The sequence below is a fragment of the Parasteatoda tepidariorum genome, chromosome 1 (assembly GCF_982258835.1).
Source record: "Parasteatoda tepidariorum strain Cologne lab strain chromosome 1, Ptep-v5.0, whole genome shotgun sequence".
Taxonomy (NCBI): Eukaryota; Metazoa; Arthropoda; class Arachnida; order Araneae; family Theridiidae; genus Parasteatoda; species Parasteatoda tepidariorum.
In genome coordinates, this window is record NC_141755.1 from 3,883,198 (window position 1) to 3,892,593 (window position 9,396).

The window sequence follows — 9,396 nt, forward strand, 5'->3', positions numbered from 1 at the left end:
GTTGATAGGAAAAAGTTGCTTAACCTTTATACGAACACAATTTACATTGTATAGTTTCGTTTTGAAAAAGCGTGGCTAAAGCAATATAGTCCACTAAAATGAGGATTTTTCTTAAGAAAAATTAATACCAAATATACTTTTTGATAAAAAAAAAAAAGGTTTGATATGATATAAATGTTACCTAAAAACTCCTGTATACGCTTAAATTTTTTTTATTATTTTTTTTACGGTAAATGGGGGTGATTTGAAGGGATATTATTTACCGATGTTTTTTTTTCCTCGTTAAATTGAATGAAACTAATTTCCGATTGGACGAAACTAAACCAATAGGACTAATAGTTATAAGTATAAGTATTATAATTACAGTTACAGGCACAAAAGTTTTGAGTATTTTCTGTACAAAAAGTACTAACTCGTACCTATTTGTTAACTAAACAAGTAAGACATTGTTCCTGTGTATTTTTTTCCGCCGAATTGAATGAGACTATACAAAAGTTAATAGAACCAATAGTTTAAAAGTTTCTAGAGTGCAAGTTTTGACAAGCCTTTATGTATACAATATAAATTGCTATCTTGGCACCATCTGAGCATGTATGGTATGGTTTTTTACTATTAAATTTTAACGCCGAATTGTATCATACTAATTTAAAAGTTATCAGAATTTTTGTACAAAAAGTACAATTTTATGCTTGCATTTATTTACGCTATATGAACAATCATAGTATTGTTTACTATGTTTTTTTTCTTCATTTAATCTAATGAAACCAAACACAAATCAAAAGAGCAAATATTTCAAAAGTTAAAATAATAATAATAATAATAATTATTTTGAATGAAAAGTACTATTTTTGAATTGCACTCTATTATGAAGAAAACACTAATAACTTTTAGACTATTAATTCAATAGTCTCGGAATTAATCTCATTCAATTTAACTGGAAAAACTGCTTTTGGAAAATATGTATCTTACTTGTTCAGATCGTACCTGGATAGCAATGTTAATTGCATACATAACTACTTGTCAAAAGCAGCACTTTTTATACATTGCTTATAAGTAATTGGAGACATAAATATTTTACTATTCTACAATTATAAATGCCCCCGAAGCTCTTCCCTTTCCTCCTTTCCCCTTGAAGGCATAAAACATGAATTCATAGGACTGGGCAGCAGTGACTCGTTCGCCTCACAATAAGGTGATCCAGGTTCGAAATCTAACAGTGGCTTGTTGATACGAATTCTGCTCCCGACAAGTATCGACCGCAGTACCGACATAAAATATCTTCAGTGGTAGGCAGATCACGGGTTAGAATCCCTTTGCCGTTTGGTTAAGCATGAGAGATTTTCGTGGTTTTCCTCTTCATGTAATGCAAATGCGAGTTAGTTCTATCAAAAAGTAATCCACGAAGACTGGTTTGTCCCAATGCTTGATCCAGGAGTTCCCTTGTCTTCTGGATTGGGTTCAAAATGACAAGGAGTTGAGCATGGGTAGTCGTAAACTGTGCATCGACGGTTATAAAATAAAATAAAATTTGTAGGACTCCTCTTTTCATCAGAACACAATTTTTCTTCGCCAAAATCGCCGAAAGAGAGGGGTTGATGATATCCAGAGAGACTCGTTCAAGGAAAGATGGGGAAATACCTTTAATTCTGGGGAAATACTCGTTCTACTAATTATTTCAGCTCTACAAGTTTAGCACACAGAAAGAAAATAAGGGTTATAACAAAAAGTAATATTAAAACAAAATATCTTATTTCATTTAATATAGTAAAAAATCGATACAGTAAGGTCTCTTTAATCATCATATATTTCTAGAATCCTTGTTGAAAGATGAAATGAAAAATATAAACAATAGGAACAGCTATTTAATATTTAGGAGGAAAAAAAAACCTTAAATATGACGAAGCAATTAGGACGAAATACCCAGGGCAGAAAAGAGAATAGAAGGGCTGGTTCACTCCTTTGAAGAAACTCTCGCCGCGCCAATCCTCCGATTTTCTCTAGTGACGTCACTTTGGCGCGAAGCTCGCACTTTTACTTCAAGAACAGAGCTTTCGGCCTTACTAGCTCTAACTAATATTGGAGCATTTCTTTTTGTGACATATTCTAAGACATTTGTTATTTCCTATAATGACTTCCCTCAGTTTTTGCCGTGAATTTATAAAAATTTAAAACTATTAACGAAATGCCAGTTTGCGCGATTGCAACTTGCAAAAATTCTGATAGAAAAACAAAAGGAAAAAATATAATTTTCCGCGTGTTCCCTAAAGTAAATGAACAACTATGTAAAGAATGGATTCCGAAATGACACAGTTAATATAAAACAGCAATATGTTTTTTTCTATCGTTAAGAACTTTTATAAAAATTCGTTATCTAAACAGAAACCGCTTCGTTACTTCAAAAAGAAATGCATGTGAAAAAAATTAAAAAATGGATAAAGTGAAGGAAAATTAAAACGTAAGTAAAAAGAATAAATAAAATATACAGTGTACAGTTGAAATTCTCCTAATTTCATAACTTATTTTTTTAATGTAGTTATTCTAAATATTTATGATTCTTTTAAAAATTATATTCTCTTGAATTTAAATATCTATAAATTATATCATCTAAAATTTAAATATCTATAAACAATTGTAAAATTTCTAATGCCATTTATGAACCTAAATTATTATTTTGTTTCAGTAATTAGCGTTTAAGGTTGATGTTTCCTAATGATTAAGTATGAACAAATTGCTATTAACGGCATATTTTAAAATCGGGGATTCTAAATTTAACTCAACTTATTGTTATAAAAGAATATGTAGATAAAAAAGTGTCGATATGTGGTTTCATTTTTCTTAATAATTAAAGTTAAAACTGAACTTTTTAAAATAAAGTATTTATAGTGTCGTTTTCGCCAACTAATAAAATATTTTTATAAGTTTAAAATTTTATTTTTTTAATATAATGGCCAAGAAAGTTTTTTTAAACTATGTTTATGAATGGAAATAATGTGTTAATTACGTAAAGTTTGAAAGCTAATAACCAGAAAAAGTCTAACTTATTTTTACAAAGAGAAAGATGCAAAGTTATCATAATATCCTTGCGCGCGATCTTCCGAGATCTGTGGACACAGTGACGTCATGACGAGGGAAATCGTAGCTTCAGCTCAATAAGAGCGGAGTGAACTAGCCCTTCTATTCTCTTTAGCCCTTCGAAATACCACTAACAAAGCCGGGTTTAAAATTATCAAAACATGTTTGTTTGCCAGAGAAAATTAAAAGGGCATGAAAGGCGATTATTTCACAACATTCATACACATGAGTCTGATAGAGATAAAAAGGCCGAATAATTTAAATCCTCAAAACTAATTGTATTGCTAATTCATACATAAAGGTTCTAATTAATAAAAAAATATTATAAAATTTCTTTTTAAAAAGAATTTTAAAAAAAAGTGACATGTATTTGATCAAAATTAGTCTTACAAAATAATATGTACTTTTCTAGCATTAATATAAGTACTGAGTTTATTAAAGTATTAAAATTAATGCAAACGGAATATTAAATTTCTTTCTTGAGCTCTAAGAATGCTTTGCACTCATTTCAATTAGCAAAGTGAAAAGTTCACAATATCGAAATGAAATTTCCCATTATTAAAAACGAAATTATTTAAAATATTTACTTAAGAAAATGAGTTGAAACTAAACACGTTCAGAAAATATTCGAAGTATGAATTTCAAAAATTAGATGTCACTCAATTTCTAAAATTAATGTTCTTCTAACTCAATTATTAAAAAATTCACGCAATCATGGGTGAAAGAAAAATATATTTAATACTAACAATCTATTTATATGTCTGAAATTTTTATTTATTTATAAATTAGTAGACCGAAACTAACAAATGAATTTTAATAAAATAAGTCACATTTGGGCACTTGCAACTCGAGAAGAAGTGAAGTTACTCTGCCTAACCATGTGATATACCTATAAGTGACGTCACGCGTCAAGTCAAACCTGATTAGTTTCTGCATCGACAAATGTAGAGCCCATAAATTAGATATCCACAATAGAGGATCTTTAGACAAATGCCACGATTTAATTACGATGACGTCACTTTCAGGTATCCAATTGTAAATGGTGCAAAAAAATAATATTTTCATGATTTTCTCGGTATTCATTGATAAATGATTTTCAAAGAATAATGAGCGATTTAGTAATTTTCTGTCATATTTTGCTCATTCACTAAATAAATTAAATAACAAGGCAGAAAGGCAATTTCGCCTTAAAAATTTTAAGACGATTTTTTATCGAATTTATCTTAATGAAATTCTAGACGAAAGTATTTAAAAAAAAACTTGAAATGAATTTTTGAATCAAGCGAGTTTTAACCAGAAAAAATCGTAATACTAGTTATAAATAAATAAATAAGAATAAATAAAAAATAAAAAAATTTCTTTTTCTTTTTTTCTCTTCACGTGCAAAATTCCTCATGAATTTTACTTCGAATACGTTCTTCTGTTGGTATCAATAATTGAAATTTGAAATTTTTAATCTTTTGGTCAAATATTAGGCCAAATAAAGCAATTAAAATGTAAAAACATGCTTTTGTAATAACACAAGATAAGGAGACTACAGTGGATGAGTAAAGCTCTCCGCTCTACAATATTTGACTAAAAACAAAAGTCAGACATATTATAATTCTAAAGCTAGCTTAAAGAAGATTCTTTTCCCAAATTATGAAATTAATTCTGTAAAATCAAGTGATTGAGACATGATTTTGTCATAATATAGGAAAATTTTGTGATATAACTATTCATGCATTACAAATCAAATAGAACCAATAAAAAAGCAAGGGTATCCTATTTTTTGTACTACTTTTTAAAAACATTTTTCTTTTAATTAAACTTAATAAACTAGTTTAAATAACATTACTCAAAGCATACGTATTATTCTATTAATATTCGACCAAAAAATATTGCGATGATCCGAAAAGTGCCGAAAATGCAGAGGTGTACATATAAGGATCAGCTACCTCAGTATTTTCTTTTGTCAGATAGATTTGAAAAGTCACTGTTTCAGACATAGTAACTAGACGAAATGTTAATATTGCATCTATTTAATAATGAAGAACGTTATCTGCTAAATAATTGCTGCGATTTTTACAATTTTTGAAGAGGGTCTGACCTTTTAAAAAAGTACAAATGGGTGGACAATGTAAATTATATTCACCAGGAATATGAAATTACGTTTCATCAATCAAAAAAATATAAAATATGATGTGAGTTTTACTAAATTTGAATCTGTATGTCCATGGGAATTTTAAAAAGAAGAAAACAACTTAATTTCATAAATTAAGGAAACTAAAATTAATGGGAAATGAAACTTTATTATAATATATATATATTTATGAAAATGAATGTTTGTCTGTGTGTCCTTTATAGACTCCTAAACCCTCCATAACGATGAAATTTAACATATAGATAATTCGATCGAGCACGAGGAAGGTCACAGTCAACATTAAAACATTCTTCGACGAATCGAAAGATTACATTAGTGATATTTTCAGCTATTTGATCAGAAAAGTTTATTACACACACATACTTTAATATTCGCGATCGCAACGCTCGAGTACGCCCTCTAGCGGGAGCCTGAAAATATCGGGCATTAGTTCCCTCATAACCATTGGCAATGACGGAAGCCATTTTCTTGGCAGCAAATAAGAAGCAAAATTTCCCTAAGGAAAGGTAGAAGAACTTGAAAAAACTAACCAGAACATGCCAAACATTGAAGCAGAACACGCCAAGCATTTGAAGAACAATTTCTCAATAATTTTTACCTTTCTATTACCAACAACTTAACTTTCAATTTCATAATCACTTGCTGTTACAGATGTGTGTATTACGGTAAAATAATTTTTTCTGTCTTCAATTCATTACAAATTAAAGTGAAGTCAACATTGCTTTCGTCATTCCAATGAATAAAGTGAATTCAGAACGTACAGAACTGTAATAGTTATAGAATATTCTTCTTCTTTATAGAATCTATATAGATATTTCTCTTACGCGGCACCAAAAAAAAGCCACATTACAACTCCCCGAATGGCAACGTTAGAAAATCAACCAATGATTGCTGCTAAAAATGTCACATTCCAAATCTAGCTTCGGGGGCTCAACATACAGCGCTTTTAAAAACGGAAACAGTAACCAGAGTGAACATTATCAGGTTGTTCAATTCAGATTTATGCCCTAAAAACACGATAATATTTAATTTAAACTCAATTAGGAATTAATTAATTAATTGAAGTGAGAATGCTTTAAAGGGCCGCTGTTGAATTGATATTTTTCTACTGGGAGCTACCCAAACGTCTAAAAAACGTCTAAGTGTTTGTATTGAATGCATTGAATTTTTTTATATTTCACGTTTATTTATGCATTGAATTTTCATGCTTTAAAATGCAGAATATTAGTGAAGCTGCTAGGGCTTTTAAACGTAATGAAAGAAAACGTGTTCGAAGAGCCCAAGAAAGTGTTGAGGAATGTTATGGAAAACGTAGATTGCAGAGATCAAGTGCAATAATAACTGTTCAAGATGTAACAGTAGATGTCGAAGAGTATAATATTGGCTCAATGACGGAACAATGTAGTTATTGTAATGCTGACTTCTGGGCCAAAGAAAGAAATTCTTCTGGCAAATATACGAATTGCTGCCACGATGGAAAAATTAATTTGCCTACACTAATGGACATTCTCGAGTTGCTGCAAAAATTATTAAGTGATAATTCGATTGAGGCACGAAATTATCGAAATCATATCCGGGAATATAATTCTGCTCTTGCTTTTGCATCATTTGGAGCACACATAAAGCCACCTCCTGGAAATGGGCCGTATTGTTTTCGGATTCATTGTCAAATTTATCATATGGTGTCACCTTTGTATAGCAATGATCAAAATAATGCTGGATACGGGCAGCTGTATATTTTTGATTCACTCTTTGTGCTAGTAGTACATATTTCTGTATCTATATAATTCGGAAAACAACGATAAAGAATCATCCGAACTACTTGAAATAGTTTCATTTGTGCTGATTATTAATAAATTTTTATCGTTTTCTTGGTAAGTATTTTTTAGTTTTGAAAGAATAATTTCAACTAGAATTAGGCTATTCTGTTTTTAGCTACATATTCAAATTCATATCAAAATCTTACAATTATAAAATTTTGCTGTGTAGTATGTTATCTAAAAGTAATGAAGGGATAAACTATGTATCTATTATTTGAGAATAAAGTTTTCAAACAAAGAACATATCATTTTGGAATTCTCCGGTTTTATAAATCAGGTAAGTGTAATGATTTTTACAATAAAAAGTTTGATTGTAAATAATTTTTTTTCTCATTTGATGATAGTTCTCTACAGAATGGTTTTTTACGTCTGATTAAGAACTATAAGAATAAAAAGAGAAACAATATGGAAGTTTTTTATTTCAATATGAGGAATTTTTAAAATCGTTTTTTTATCCTAAGAATTCTTTATTTTACGTTTTTTAGTTTATTATTTTTTGATAAAAATTGTTGTTAAAATAATTGTTTTGAAAAATTAAATGGTATTACAATATGTGTTTATGTATACTTCTTGCATATTCTAATGTTTGAAGTAATATGATTAAAAAAAGTATAGAATAAAAATTCGGTACTTACGTATTAACGCCACCGTCGCTACAAATTTGGCGGTTTTTAAGCGTCGCCAATCTACACTTAAAATTTTTGAGACAAATCATAAAATAAAACACTTTGTTTAAAATCAAAGTAGTCAATCGGATTTCGGTGGAAAATGGGCCTATATAGAGTTTAGCATAGATTCAAAACAATCATATCGCCATATGAACTCTGATAAATAAGATTCCAAATGAAATAACATTTCCAAAACGTACGTTTACCAAGATAAAGTTCCATGTCATGGGAATTGGTACATTTTCATTTTTTCGGTAAAGTATTTCGCTCCTGAAAAAGTAAAATTGCATCTTGTTTTGTTTTTTGGCAAATCCCAAAGACGCGTTTTCGTAGCATCAAAAAATGGCGTCAAAAAAGAATTGTTTTTTTGTTTTGCTTCGTAAGCATTCGTTATTTTGCGTTTTTTAGTTTCTAAATAATGATTTTTATTGAAACTTAAAATTTTTTGATCCAAATTGTTGTCAAAAAACTTTGTTTACAAAATTAATTACTGAATGACTGTTCATATAGAAATTGCAGGTATTCGCCTCATACAACAACGCCCCCTATAGTTCGTTGCAATCGCGAATTTAATTATTTTTTATTCGCTATGCAGATTAAGGCCCCTGAATTAGCAAGTCCAACGCCATTTCGGAGCAAAAACTTTCACAAATGCGGACGAGGTACAAGATTGAGCAACTTATGGCTACAAACGACGCTAACCTCATCTAGGATAATCCGTTACGTTGACTTACCTATTAGTGAATCAAACTGAAATATAATTAGAAGCACTGAGATACTTAAAAGTAAATATAAAATTTGGCGATTCTGAGATAAAATTGGCGAATATTTATTCAGCTCATCTCTTGCCTTTATTTACTTGGTTTTATGTCAAAATTGTTAAATAAATTATTAAATGTTATTTAAAAGACATATTTTAAATAAATATTTACTTAATAAATGCAATTTTCAATGAAAATTCTTATATTTTATATAAAGTTAAAACTGAACAATTCAAGTAACCCCGAAAGGTTATTCGCTTATTTATTTTTAAAAAGACAGACAAAAATAAGCATTCAGAATGAAATGCCAACAGACTCCTATAAAATTATTTCAACCATGAATGAACTTATTCACAACGTTTTCCCAAAAATCGCTCCAAATTTTTGTATCTTCAGTGAGAGGGCTATATTAGCAGCCAAACAATGTACCGTGTAGGACATCAATAATCAGAGTCTAAAAGAAATGCAGGAACATATAAGTTCATCGACACTGTAATAGATCAGAACGAGGTTGTCAACTACTCAAATGAATTTCTGAATTCACTTGATTTGCCGCACGTATTAACATTGAAAATTGGCATATCTATCATTTTTCTCCGAAACATCAATCCACCTAGACTTAGCAACTACGAGCTTTTCAATGAAAAGAATGATGACCAATATCTTCGAGTTAACATTATAAATGGCAAAAATGAAGGAGAAGATGTTCTGTTACCGCGTTTCCCAATGATCCCCACAGACATGCCATTCGAATTTAAGTATTTGCTGTTTCCAGCGCGACCTGCCTAACACAATACAATTGAGCCGTTGCATGCAAAAATGGTGTAAGTATATTTTCTATGAAATAATTTATCCATTTTTGAATGATTACACTACTGAAAGTGCTTAAATAGAAATCACACAAACACATCAGTTTGTAAGGCTTGTTTAAA